This window comes from Armigeres subalbatus, chromosome 2 (assembly GCF_024139115.2).
Source record: "Armigeres subalbatus isolate Guangzhou_Male chromosome 2, GZ_Asu_2, whole genome shotgun sequence".
In the NCBI taxonomy this organism is placed as follows: Eukaryota; Metazoa; Arthropoda; class Insecta; order Diptera; family Culicidae; genus Armigeres; species Armigeres subalbatus.
In genome coordinates, this window is record NC_085140.1 from 146965434 (window position 1) to 146979230 (window position 13797).

The 13797-nt window shown below is 35.9% G+C and overlaps 1 protein-coding gene across 3 annotated transcripts in view; it reads right to left on the reverse strand.

Annotated features, from left to right (window-relative positions):
* LOC134215247 (regulator of G-protein signaling 17) overlaps positions 1 to 13519 on the reverse strand; it is a 106070-nt gene extending 92551 nt beyond the window's left edge. Inside the window, exon 1 of one of the 3 annotated variants that reach the window (XM_062694467.1) lies at positions 13329 to 13519. The gene's annotated coding sequence lies outside the window, so the exon portion shown is untranslated. Of the gene's footprint in view, positions 1 to 12478; positions 12839 to 13328 lie in introns of those variants that run through there. The other 2 variants (XM_062694466.1, XM_062694468.1) reach the window with 2 other exon arrangements.
* Positions 13520 to 13797: the final 278 nt, after the last annotated feature.

The window sequence follows — 13797 nt, forward strand, 5'->3', positions numbered from 1 at the left end:
TATGCTAGCGAATAAGTATACATGGTGGCGATATAGGCGCATTCCTCCATTTGACTGCATGCAAAATGTATGTATATGCCCTCCACTTTGTACACTTATTCGCTATGATATACGATCTTGTGTTTACTGGGTTCTATCAAAAGTTTGGTTTTGAAGTGATCATATAGCATTTACGTATAATTAGTATACGAGAATACGTGAACCGATGTTATATAAACTCTGATAATAGTATAAGTCAGTAAAAATTATATTTTTGTGTTTGAGACTTTTTAGGACTTGTTTTGGGCTGAGCAACGTCTGTTGCTGAAAAGGCAACATATCAGAACGAATGATCAATCAGCCCAAAACGTCAGGCCCATGTATTAACTATCAAAGGTTGAGTCAAGTGCCCTGCGGTGTTTTGCTAGTGCGTTTAAATCATATTATTCCGTACTTCAAACAAGACCGAAAATGTCGAGGAAGCCTTCTCCATATATTTTTTAAATTTCAAATTAAACAATGTTCCTTTCGGTACATTCAAAATTAATTGCCTATATTCCGGGTATTAAGCCACCCGGAGTGGAAATTAATTACTATGTCTGAAACTCGATTATGCATATGCACAACATGTGATAGATTTAGTTCGGAAAAGGTATTAGAGGGTAACCGCTCCCTTCGGTGGGGTTTGATCCCACGAAACCAGTACGCTAGACAGATGCTTTCCCTACTAACCTTCGTAGCTTAGAAGGGAAGGCACCTGTCTAGCGTTCTGGTTTCGAGGGATCAAACCCCACCGAAGGGAGCGGTTAGGGGAAGGAGGGGCAATATGCCCTAGATAAGCAAAGACTGCTTTAATGCCTTAGCCGTAACAATTTTCATGGGTATTTTAACTTCATGCAACAGTTAAATAATATAACTAACTGATGCTTTCTAAATGTTTAAAAAAAATTCAATCATGTTGATAATATTCACATTTCAAAACAGTGGTAATATATCGCTGCCGGAAAACTCATGAGGCAAAACGCCTTCTACCTGGCAGCTCTTTGGGAACAAAGCACCACGCGTCGGCGAATCAGCATTCTGGTATGGACAGGGCGTGGAGACGCGTGGTGCATTGTAGGTTAGTCCCTCTATAGCGTTTTGCCTCGCCGAAATGTTAGATGTTTTATCAAAATGTGGGAAACTTCGGTTTTTCCAACCTTCCTATCTTTTTTTTTCGCCTAACCTACATAGTTTTAGGTCTAGTTTTGTTTCGGCCATGCCAAATACGGTAAATTTGAGGGAATACCCAGAAGGCGTTTTGCCTCGGTGGGCGTTTTGGGGCCTCTTCCCCTACCCTCCAATAACTTTTTCGAACTAAATCTATCACATGTTGTGCATATGCATAATCGAGTTTCAGACATAGTAATGTTCCTTTCCTTTTTATGAGTCGAAAGAAAAACTGACGCGAAAGAAAATCTAACATCGATTCTTCATTTTAGGACCCAATTGAGATCTGCATTTAATTGAAATTTATAGGAATCGATGGATGACGCAATGCTAGAAAACAAGTAAAACTAGTTTTATTATCTGAACGAATTATAATATCGGAAATAAGTAACAAACTAGGCTAGCTTTTGGCAAATAAAGTGGACCGTTTGATATCCAGCGTGTGTAAGTAAAGTGTAAATCATTTAAATGATTAAATAAACAATTGTGATCCATGAAGGGATAGTTTACTATCCATCAATCTACTAGAGAGGGTGAGTAGTAATCTAAAATGTTGTTCGAATCCAAAAAAAGAATAGGACTTTCGATGAAAAATGTTCCTAAAACTGCGGATTTTGTTTATCAACAAATTTACCTTTCTTATTTTTTTATTAGAGATTTTTGGAAAAATGCATCTTCTGTGAAAAAGACTCAATGTGACATGTACGTCTTTTGCCAGTACCGGATCAATTTTAGCTTTCTACATAAATTATTCATTACAGACAATCTTCGGTTTGTAACCTTGCTATTATTTACCAATTGACAGAAATGACTTGAAAGGGACAGTCGTGTGTATTATCACAGGCTCGTCCTTTTCTAGTTTATATCACAATTTTAATTCTTTCTGTGTTTCACGTTCTACCAAAACTATTCCTACTGTTACACCTTTCATATGACTAATTCCAAAGTCATTGTTGCCAATCTTCATATACTTTGGTCATCGAAACCCCTCCTGACAATAATAGTACAAAACCTACCAAATTCGTCCTTCCCCGTAAGTCGTTTAAGTTTTATTTAAGGTGCCTGCAACATTGCATTTGAGGTGTCGTATAGTCCGTGAATGATGCAAATTTATCGAAACAAAATTTTCAAAACGACTTGCCTGCTTTTGTAAACAAAACTTCAAAAGTCGATTTGACGAATATGATAGCACTCCCATGCAAACCAATACCATCAACAGGTAGCAGTAACCTTCAACTACTAGTGTTGTTTCGCATGGGGGGGGTGTGGTGTGGCTATCAGATTCGTCAAATCGGCGTTTAATCTTTGTTTACAAAGATCGTTTTGTAAATTTTGTCTTGATTTTGCATTTAGCATCTTTATTTACAATTCTACAAGTCCCTTTGGCAATTTATGATACCCAACAGCACTATAAGTTTGATTAAAGTCTTTGAGAAACTATGGTTGTCAGTTGGAAATTGAAATAAGTGTAGATAATATGACTATGCTACAGTCACCATAATCAATGGAGACACATGGTAGTTTAGTCCCATGGGTTTGATAACTTCAGAAAAATATATTTCAAAAACTCTAAAAGCATTCCATTTTATTTTTTAATATGTTATGTAAAACAGTCCAAATTTTCAAGAAAAAATTAAAAATCGTATAACACACTCTAGTCAAACATCAATTGCACAATTCCAATTTTCAATGCCATCATATTTTTTGTCTAAATTATGTTTAATTATCTTGCATTCCATACCTTAAATTTGGCAATCGGTTCGGTCGTTCAAAAGTTATAATTTTGTAAAAAAAAAAATTATTTCCGGAAAAAATTGAAAAAAAAATTAACTTTTGGAACCGCCCTAGCATGGAAATGGTCACCCCAATGCATAAATAAAAAAAATCGTGCCTAATATTTTGTGACAACAAAACAACCAATTTTCATGATATTCTGTGACCCACCCATTTTGAATAGTTGTTTTTTTTTTATTGATTCATATTTATTGTATTAATTTATACATATATGTGCATTACAGTAAAAAACAAAAATTAAAAAAAAATCCGTTTTTCTTGTCGAAAGGTGATCTTCCGAACAAAACTCTGGTTTTTCAATAACTTCAGAAGGTAGTATCCTATCAGCAGCGATGCCAGATTGCTTCAACATCAATTCCGTAGATTCGCTCAAAATTTTGCCTTGCCCTATTTCGGCGCTCCTCCACTATCCTAGTATACAGAACATTACACGACTGATCTCTAACTTTTCTCACTGCATAGAAATTAGATAACAACAAGACCACTAACTGTCAAAATTTATAGTTACTGGTCTTGTTATATCCTAACTTTCATGAAAAACCAAAAAGAAATAGATTCAAGGCATAGTGCCCTATACACACACTTCCACACTCGCCGTAATGGCAGTTGCTATACATATTTTTGTCAGTAACTGTTTCCAATGCTGATACTACCGTTTCGCATTTTATTTATTGAACTTTGTTAAAAACTTTAACATAAAATCAGTTTAATATTATGGATTTCTTATTTTTCAAACATTTCAAATTATTAAGCTGTAGCGCTGGCGGTGCCATAGTTGTGGTAATGTTGGTTTACCAACAATTTTGACGTAATTAGTTTATTCGTAATTTGGCGTCAGTAGTAACAAGGTCAGAACTAGTCCAGTACGGAAGTAAACAATACCCTATTTTGACATTGAAATTAAGATAGCAAACCAATAAAATCCTCAAAATATCGAGATTACAATCCATCCATTACCGAATTTCTATTTATTAAATTTCAAGGAATTTCTGAAGCAACTCCTGGATTAATTAGTTTTTTATAAATGTATCCATAATTCTATGGAAAGTCTGCTTGACATTTTTTGTAAATACTTTAAACAATTCTATGGGAACAATAATCCATGAATTAATTTGGTAAGTCATCCAAAACATTCTTTTTTCAGAAATCCTTTAGATATTCCATCAAAAACTATTCCAGAAATTCATTTTAAGATTCCAAATCCTTCGCAAATATTCAGAAATTTCTTCGAAACCTCCTAATAGAGTTGCTTTAGAATTTCACTAACTTCCCACAAATTCCTTCGGAAATTTATAAAGTCAACATTGGTAAATTCCGTAAAGAATTCTTCCGGAAAATAGTTCAGAAGTTCTTATAAGGATTATTAAAGGAATTCCTCCAAAAATCCCTTATTAATATTTTCAGAATTTCAACAGGAATTAATTCAAAAATTATTTTATTAACTTTTTGGAAAATCGCAAGGACTTTTCCGAAAGTATCCCTGGACGAATGTGCAATGGAATTATCGAAGGATTTTTTGAAAATTATTTGGAACTCCTGGAGAGCCCCCGAAAGTATTTTTGGAGGAATTTACAAAAGAAATATTGAAGGATTTTCCGAAGGAGAACTTGAGTGGATTTTCGAAAAGTATTCCTAAAGGAATTTCTGAGAGAATCGCTAAAGGAATTTCCAAAGGAGTTTCTAGAACAATTCCTGAGGAAACTTCCGAATGGAGATCCCTGGAGGGTTTTTCGAATGAATTTACATTGAAATGTCAAATGGGAATTTCGTCCAGGATTTACATAATTTGGCGAAAAATCATTTTAAAGAACAATTTTGGCGTAAACAAACAAATTTCAGGAAAAATATTAAGTTTAGTGGGTCACGTGCACCATTGTGTCCCAGTTGAACTCCGCCAGTATATTTTTTTTAGGCAATGATGTATATGTAATAAAATGTTTAATAAATGTTTCAGCTGTGTTATGAATTGTGCAGTCAAGAATCCAGGGTTCGCTTGAGTCTTGAATTTACTTACGTTTATGGCAGCGCAATCTAAATATCTCCTTCGAACCGGACTATTGGGAAACTATACGGTTCGAAAGACCAATTGTGCTTCTCCTTCGCTTTCAATCAGTGGGACCTTCCTTTACTGACTTCCAACTGGTCAAAGGTGAATACCAATTTCCACAAAGATTGCACACACGGCTGTTCAAACTTAGCTTCTGGATTATAGCACAAGAGCAAGAGTATTATTTAATAATTTGTATAGGGTGTTTGATTTCACTGAATGAATTAGTTATTTGCAACAAGCTTTATGCATCATACACAAGAATTATTTTCAATGTGATTCTTTACTGGACCTTAGGCAGTGGTAATATCGGTCAATGATCGACCAGAAATTTGTTTTTTCAAGATTGCTTTCATAATGTTGGAGAGGAGTAGGATGGACGAGTATCAGCGTGTAAATTGATCTCTCTTCAACGTTGATTTTCTTCCCATTTTCTTCAAATCGTAACAAAAATTATCAACGCATCGCTTTTTAAAATCCACTACTATATAAAAAAAAAAGCTGGAACTATTAATTCTAATGTTTTCGCCTCTAATTCTATCATGAAAATGCAGTTCACCTTATGCAGAAGTAATCTACACATCCCATAAATAAAAGAGATTGTAATGTTTTTGAATTGTTTGGGTGTATGAATGCGCCATCTACGGATAAATCTACTTTAAGATTTTTATGCGTATAGCTTGGTATAGCCTATTTTTCGTCTGTGAGTTATATATTCATATTTAAAATTGAATAAAGCCGATACAATTATTTAAAAAAAACATGCCCCACTCGGATTATTTTTGTCTGAAATTAATAAACTGAGGAAGCAATAATAATATTTCCATTTGTTTTTAGAGTTTTCGAAACATTATTTAATAAATCCAATGAGTTTTTGATTTCTTCATTTAAAAAATAATTATTTTTCTCTCACCTTGACCTTTCGAAGACCAATATGACATAACTTTCAATAAATATTTGTAACGGTATTTCTCTCTAAATAGAAACCCATATATCAGGAACTTATATGTATATTGTTTACTCAACTTAAACTAAATTTGAAACCAGATTAATTGAAACTAAAAGTGTTCTAGTAAAAAAATCCGTAGACTTCCGCAGAAATTTTCAAATTTCCGTAGTTTTTATCTACGGATCCGTAAATCCGTAGAAAGCACTCAATTCCGTAGATCTACAGAAATTTCCGTGGATCTGGCATCGCTGCCGATCAGTCCAATTTCTAATAGCAAGCAATGAGACCGAATTCTTCGTCAAATCCATTTTTTTGTCTTTATCAAAAAGATCTATAGCCCGAGAGTGTTTCGTCTCTGAATGGAACAAGTTTCCAGTACTTAGCTACAAAAATTATACAATGGCTAGAAGTACCAAAAAACAAAACAAAACCTGATTTATCCACCTAGCAGTGTTGGTGCCTTTCTCGTGAAAAAATACTACAACATGATTTTTTGCGTTTTATGGGCATAAACAATAGTTTTTTGGTCATAGGTTCTGATCCCATGGTCCGATCTGGCCTATTTTCAATAGCAAACAATCGACTGGGTTCCTCGTCGAACCTGTTGCGAGTAAGTCGGACAACGTTAAGTTCTACAAAGTGTGTCTACAAACTGGTTCAAAATCATGTTCTGACCTCAGGAGAAATTTCGAATTATTCGGTACAACTTTGTTGTACGAGAAAGGCTAAAACATCATTGTTCCAATCAATTGTCCAAAAAATTCCAAAAAGCTGCATAAAAAAAGGACACAACTTGTTGACAACTATAGCGATATTGTACGATTTACCACTGAAAAACGAGCCAATTGGTCAATTGGACACGCTAAGAACTGCTGCTGTTTATCAAGTGCGTCTATCAAAAAATTGCATTGTTCAATGCAGGTGTATCAAAGTCTAACTTATCGGGTATCAAAGCCTGATGTGATAAAAATGAAAAAATATCCAAATACACAGGATTTTGTTTTTACGCGATTTTTTTTCGCTCGTATTTTTGATCGTGTGACTTCAATTTACCACCAAACTCTTCGCAACATGTTTCAAAAAATCCAGGATAAATCAAAGAAAAATCACATGACAATTGATGTGCGTTAAACATTTAGGATGAGTGCAAAATTGAGAAAATATAAATCGCGTAAAAACAAAATCCAGTGTATGTTATTTCGATTATTTAAATAGTCCAAAATAATTCTTTTTTTTTAGCGGGGTGAAACGGCCAGGCGGTGTACGGTGGCTAAAATAGTGTTTTTAGCGCGTTTATTTTACAGTACCTTTATTATCTGATTTGACGCAACGGCATCTTCGAGACATTTTTTCAGTAAGTCGATGCGCTTTTTGGAAGTATTCTAAAATGCTAGTGAGATGAAAAATGAAAATGAAACATATTTTTTCCACTCTACAACATGCAAGGTATATGTCTTCGCGAGAGTTGTAACAAAAGTTCTGCTGACAAACTTTGTCGAAGACAACAAGTTCGTAATTTAATTACTTTTGGAGATTAATTGCTTTTTATGCTAACAAACGTTGAACATATTTGACGTATGTATAAGCATACAAGCATATGGAGATGCATGGTGCATTGGCTCATTAGTTTCTTGTGATGGAAGATTAGTTTCTTCTTTGCATAGTGGAAATGGTTTTTAATTAAACAATCCTTACATTCGCTCACCACTCTACAGTTCAGGTTTTAATTTAAAGTTCATTACTTGTACTTTGTTGTGTATGAGATTGACTGCCACAATTTGTCCGTTGTCAAGTTGCAGTTAAATCAAATATGACTAAAAAGTACAATAAAACTGTTATAACTTTTTTACTTTTCAAGTTTTCAAATCACAATAGCTACCAAACGGCGTAATTTAATATCGTCTAAAACTTTCTAGAGCATACATGAAACGTAGAAATGAAAAAAGAAAAATAGATAATGGGGAAACCATTTTTAACGGGTTGTCAGTATAAAACGTAAAAAATATCTAAAAATAACGGAATTACGAACGTTCTTTGACAAAGGTTTCAACAGAACTTTTGCTACGACTTTTATGATGAATCAAACCTTATACATATGTAGCGAAGTGAAAAAAAAAATGTAATTTCACTTTTGGGGGGATTGATCAGTAAGCTGAATACCTCCAAAGAAGCGCATTAACTTCCTGATAAAATGTCCCGAAGACACTATTACGCTAAATTGCATAATAAAGGTACCGCCATCGGGGGTGAGAATGGGTCATCGCTCTCACCGGCAGTCTGGAGGTCTCAATCGTTCAAAAAGGTCTCTTATATTTTAGTCTTCTTACCCTCAGATGCATTCAATATATTCTACAAGCATTATGTGTAGTTGAAACAGTAACCCATTCTCACCCCCATTTGACCCATTGTCACCCCCGACGACGGTACTATTAAATAGACGCGCTAAAAACACAATTTTAGCCACTGCGGTAGGGTGAAGTTAATAATCTAGTAAATAAAGCAAAAAGTTGGTCAAAATATTTGAAACCAAATACATATTCTTAATAATATTCAAAATATCTCCTGTCATGTACAAACTCTTCGTTTAATCACAGACAAGTAGACGTATCGGAGTTGGACCAAATGATACGGCGTGTAATATTTTATCAAAATTCAATTGCCCATTACTCTGTGAAATATCAACCGGTTCTTTTGGTTTTGGTATGATTCGGCAGGAAATTCATCTGAAAAACTTGTTCAAAATCATGTTATGACCTCGAGAAAAATTTCGGATTAATTGAGGGCATATCAAAAATGCTAGTTTTGTGCGCCTATATTATTTACATTAGTAAAATATTGGCCGTTTTTATATTTTCGTTTTTGAAATTTTTTCGCAAGGGGGGACCCTTGGCAAAAAACAATGTTTTTTCAATAACTTTGGAACGCACAACAACTAGACAACTAGACTGCAATCCGCGTCGACTGCAACTTGTTGCGAACAAATCGAATAATGCCAAGTACCAAAAAGTGTGTCTCACATTTTTGTACACACACACACACACACACACACATACATACACACATACAGACATCACCTCAATTCGTCGAGCTGAGTCGATTGGTATATAACACAGTGGGTCTCCGAGCCTTCTATCAAAAGTTCGGTTTTGGAGTGATCCAATAGGCTTTACGTATACTTTGTATACGAGAAAGGCAAAAATCGATTTAGATTTTTTTTTCCAAGGAAAAATGGGGAAAAAATCATTGTTTTTTTAATAACTCCGGAACGCAATGGCCGATTGAGCCAATTTCCAATAGCAAAAAAATAGGAAGGATTCCGCGTCAAATGCAATCTGTTGCAAGCATATCGGATACGGCTAAGTACAAAAAAGTGTGTCTCACATTTTTTTGTACACACACACATACAGACATCATCTCAATTCGTCGAGCTGTGTCGATTGGTATACAACACTATGGGTCTCCGAGCCTTCTATCAAAAGTTCGGTTTTGGAGTGATCCTATAGCCTTTACGTATACTTAGTATACGCGAAAGACAATGGTCCCATTGTCAACCGAACCGATTTGGGTAGACAATTGAGCTAGTTTGTCTCCATTAATCTGACAAAACATTATTCACTTTACCCCCAGACGACCTGACCAATTTACCCCCATAGTGACATGTTTTTCAAATTACACTTAAACTCTGAAAAAAAACTTAAACCATCCAAAACAAACGATATTTTGGTTCAGAACTACTAACTCAGAGTTTTCATGGCTTAAATGCCCCAGTGGCGAAATTACATCAAACTAGCATTTTAAAAAAGCGCGCAGAAATTGGCTAAAATCTAGCTGTAAAATAGTTTTTTTTATGAATCAAAATATCTCGGAGAGAAAAATAATATGAGAAATCCATAAATATGGGATAAACAAGCCGTTGACCACTTTACCCCGCCTTTACCCCCACTACCCTTAATGGTGCCCACAGCCGAATTTTGCAGCTTTTTTTAAAGTGATGGAAAAAAATTTCGTGCTAAAATGTTGATGACAATTGTCATGGGATGAAGTAGAAGTAGAAGAAATTTACTGTAGGGAGGTCGGGGAGACTTGATCCCCTTTTTTCATTTCCGATGTATCACAACCAAAAACGAATAAATTTACGCGGTTTTCGCACAGACTCTCTGAGAAACATACAGTCCAACTTTACCGACGTGCGAAAGTTTGTAAATTGTTGTTGTTATTGAACACAATCAATTTTTTGAAGTGCTGTCAAAAATCATTTTTTAAATATTCGAGTGGAATTGATCCCTCTCCATGAACTTGGTTTTATAAAAGTAGAAAGATGCTCTCTGTTTTTTTTTTAATTTTTTCCTTTAAAATTCGTAGATTTTCCGCGCTAAAACGTCAGTGTTTGGAATATTAGTCATGTTCGGAATTTGAGTCAACACTGTACTTTGTTTGTCGGTAAAACAGGGAAAGAGAAGTATTCCCACCTTTCTCTATAAATACGCATTGGAGCTCACTTTTTCAATAAAACCACTTCCCCTAATGACACTTTGAAAAAAGCAAAAAAAAAAATACAGCTCCAGATGTCCAGGAAATCCAGACCGGCTAAAAACAAGAAAATCTTTTGGGTTGATCAACTACCAGAAAGGCAACAAAGGATTGTTTGACCGTGCTTCTATAGTGCGCGATAATTCGGTCAGAAGAAGTGCAATCCTAATCAGTATATGCGGGAGCCACCGGTGAAGACTTGTGTGTTTTTCCTTGTCGTGGAACAAAGAAGGTGAACAATTAGTACTTAGAGGATCGTGCTTCTACAGTTTGGATTGTTTCGGTCGGAAGAAGCGCAATCCTCATAAGTAAACTCAAGCCACAAAAGCCAAAACAAAAATATTTTATTTCAATTTCATTCAATGTCACTAGAAGACACATCACTTTTTGAAAGTGCACTGGTCAAGTTAATATTTTTCGTCCCTCACTTTAACCACTCGTCGTAGACGATCAAAGAACACATGTGGAATATTATCAGATGCCAATAGATGTCGCTTCAGGACTTGCACAAAAAACATGATGTTTAAGAGCATATCCCGACCAGTTAGTCATAACAAAATTTTATCACAATTATATCAATATGTGTTACAAATAGCAAAACTTGTAATAATTTTGTTATAAATTCCCTGGCAAAGTTGAGGGGAAAGAAAATTTCATGATCGTCATAACATGATTATAACATAATGTGTTAGGTTTTTTTTCCCGAAAAAAGAATTGCCTACATTTTTGGTAGATAGGAATTGGAAAAAACGAAGGTACCACCTTCAGTATAACTTGAACCTACATTCAAAGTTGAAGAAGCAGGACAAAGTTAATTGCCTACATCAGAGGTTCCCAAACTGTGGGTCGCGACCCCCAGGGGGGTCGTGGGCTGTTCAGTGGTGGGTCGCAAAAGACAAATCATAATTCACATTTTTGTTACTATTTTGTCTCAGAAATGTATTCCATATTTTGAACTAGGATCTAAGTAATGATTTGATGATTAAAGAACAACAAACCTGACGAGGTCAACGGACTTTTTTTTGTTATACGATATTTGGGCAAGTAGAAAGAAGTCCTATACAATCTAAATCTAAGCCCCGAACCCAATCCAAAACCAATCCTAATACAATTCGAATCCAATCTAAATCAAATCCAAATCTTTTTAAAATCCAATCCAAATCTAATTCAAATTCAATACAAATCCAATCCTAATCAAACCGAAATCCAATTCAAATCCAATCTGAATAAATTTCAAATCCAATCCAAATCCAATCCAACTTCAATTCAAATCCCATCCAAATCTAAACCACATCCAATCTAAAATATTGACGAAATTTGTGACAATACACTGATGGAGTATAAAGCAATTTATTATGATTTGTCCAATCTAATGCGAACTCATTTTTCTTTTTCTAATAATCGTGTTATGAGGCGTTTGATGAATAGTTTTCATTTCAGTCATAGCTTCTTCTTCTTCTTCTTCTTCTTCTTATTGGCATTACGTCCCCACACTGGGACAGAGCCGCCTCGCAGCTTAGTGTTCATTAAGCACTTCCACAGTTATTAACTGCGAGGTTTCTAAGCCAGGTTACCATTTTTGCATTCGTATATCATGAGGCTAACACGATGATACTTTTATGCCCAGGGAAGTCGAGACAATTTCCAATCCGAAAATTGCCTAGACCGGCACCGGGAATCGAACCCAGCCACCCTCAGCATGGTCTTGCTTTGTAGCCGCGCGTCTTACCACACGGCTAAGGAGGGCCCCGTCATAGCAATGTAATGATATTCAAAAGATTGAATTCGCAAGTAACGTCGAGAGCCATGACTAATCTAAAATCAATGCATTTGAAATCTCATGATTTTCCATTCTGTAAGCACGTATGCAAATTGTACCCACCAGAAACATGACGAACCCGCTACGGTATCACACAATATAAAATAAACATGACCACCACTTCACTACGAATGACGAACAAATCTATCACCATCTACTTCACGCAGTCTCCCGCCTCCGTGCTATTCTCCATGATGAACTTCTGAACACATGATCACAAAAACAAACCAGGGTTTGTATCCTCGTGCAACATCTCATCGACGATGCGAAATGAATTTATTGGAGAAAAATTTTGTTTACATTATAAATTAAAATGTTATGTTTCGCTCATGTGAGCCGCACATCGTGATAGAATTTTTGATTCAAGCTCCCCTCTCGGGCACTTTATTCACTTCATCGCATTCACAACTTCGTATTGCCGATTTCGCCGAAATAACTTCTCGACAAACAAATCCCCCGCAGCCGCAATTGTTGATTCGACGGTATTCCCACACGCGGTAGTTACAGGAGGATCAATAGCACTATTTCCGAACCACTTTCGAACATCCGAGTTTGCCCCTGAACTGACCGCGCCACGGACAGCCAACTGCCAGATAGATAGAGATAGGGTGACAGTGAAACGTATGGACGGGAGAGAAGTGGCCATCGAATTCCATAGATCAATCATGCACAAGAAAAGTAGGTACGTTGAAAATTGGAGGCAAAATGTTAACGAAGTTGAATTTTCGCTTAAGTATATAAAACTTTGACATTTTAAAAGGAAAATTATTTGACTAATTGAATGATCTTGATAAATCACGATAAAATTTCTATTGATTTATTATCAATGCCTTGCAATGAATGTTGTTTTTTTAGTCTTTCAATACATAAATTCTGCCACATTATCAACCTAACTTGATCGTGGACAAATCTCTTAAATTAAAAATTGTATTTTTCATATAGCTGGCTCGTGAAATATGGAATTGGCATTACATTGTCACCCTATTACACAGTGATATTACTTTACTTCAAATCAAACAATATGAATCACACGAAACTATATCGTCCGTACAGTTTGCCGTTTGTTATATTCCACGTGCAGCAATCAAGATCAAACTGTAGACCACTGATGCTATCAAACGACCACATGAAAGGACAACCGTACACACGCGCTGGCCAATCGGGCGAAAATGCACAGACGCGCGCGCTTTTCCCGGAGTAAACAGTTTTCCAACCGATCGTACTCCACTGTTCGCGCACAACTGACAGGATTTGGAATGTTGTTTCTGATGGAGCGCGCCGCACCCGGAGGTAGCAGCAGACATCGGAATAGCTACGAGTTTCGTTAAGTTTTTCCCACCTGTCTCAACCGCCACTGTGATCCACCGGCCAGACACGAGATGGAAAAACAACGAAGGCCCTCCCTGATGATGGGTGGTTTGTTTACCGCATGTTCGTTGCTGGCGATTTCGGGCAGAGTTGCCAGCTGAT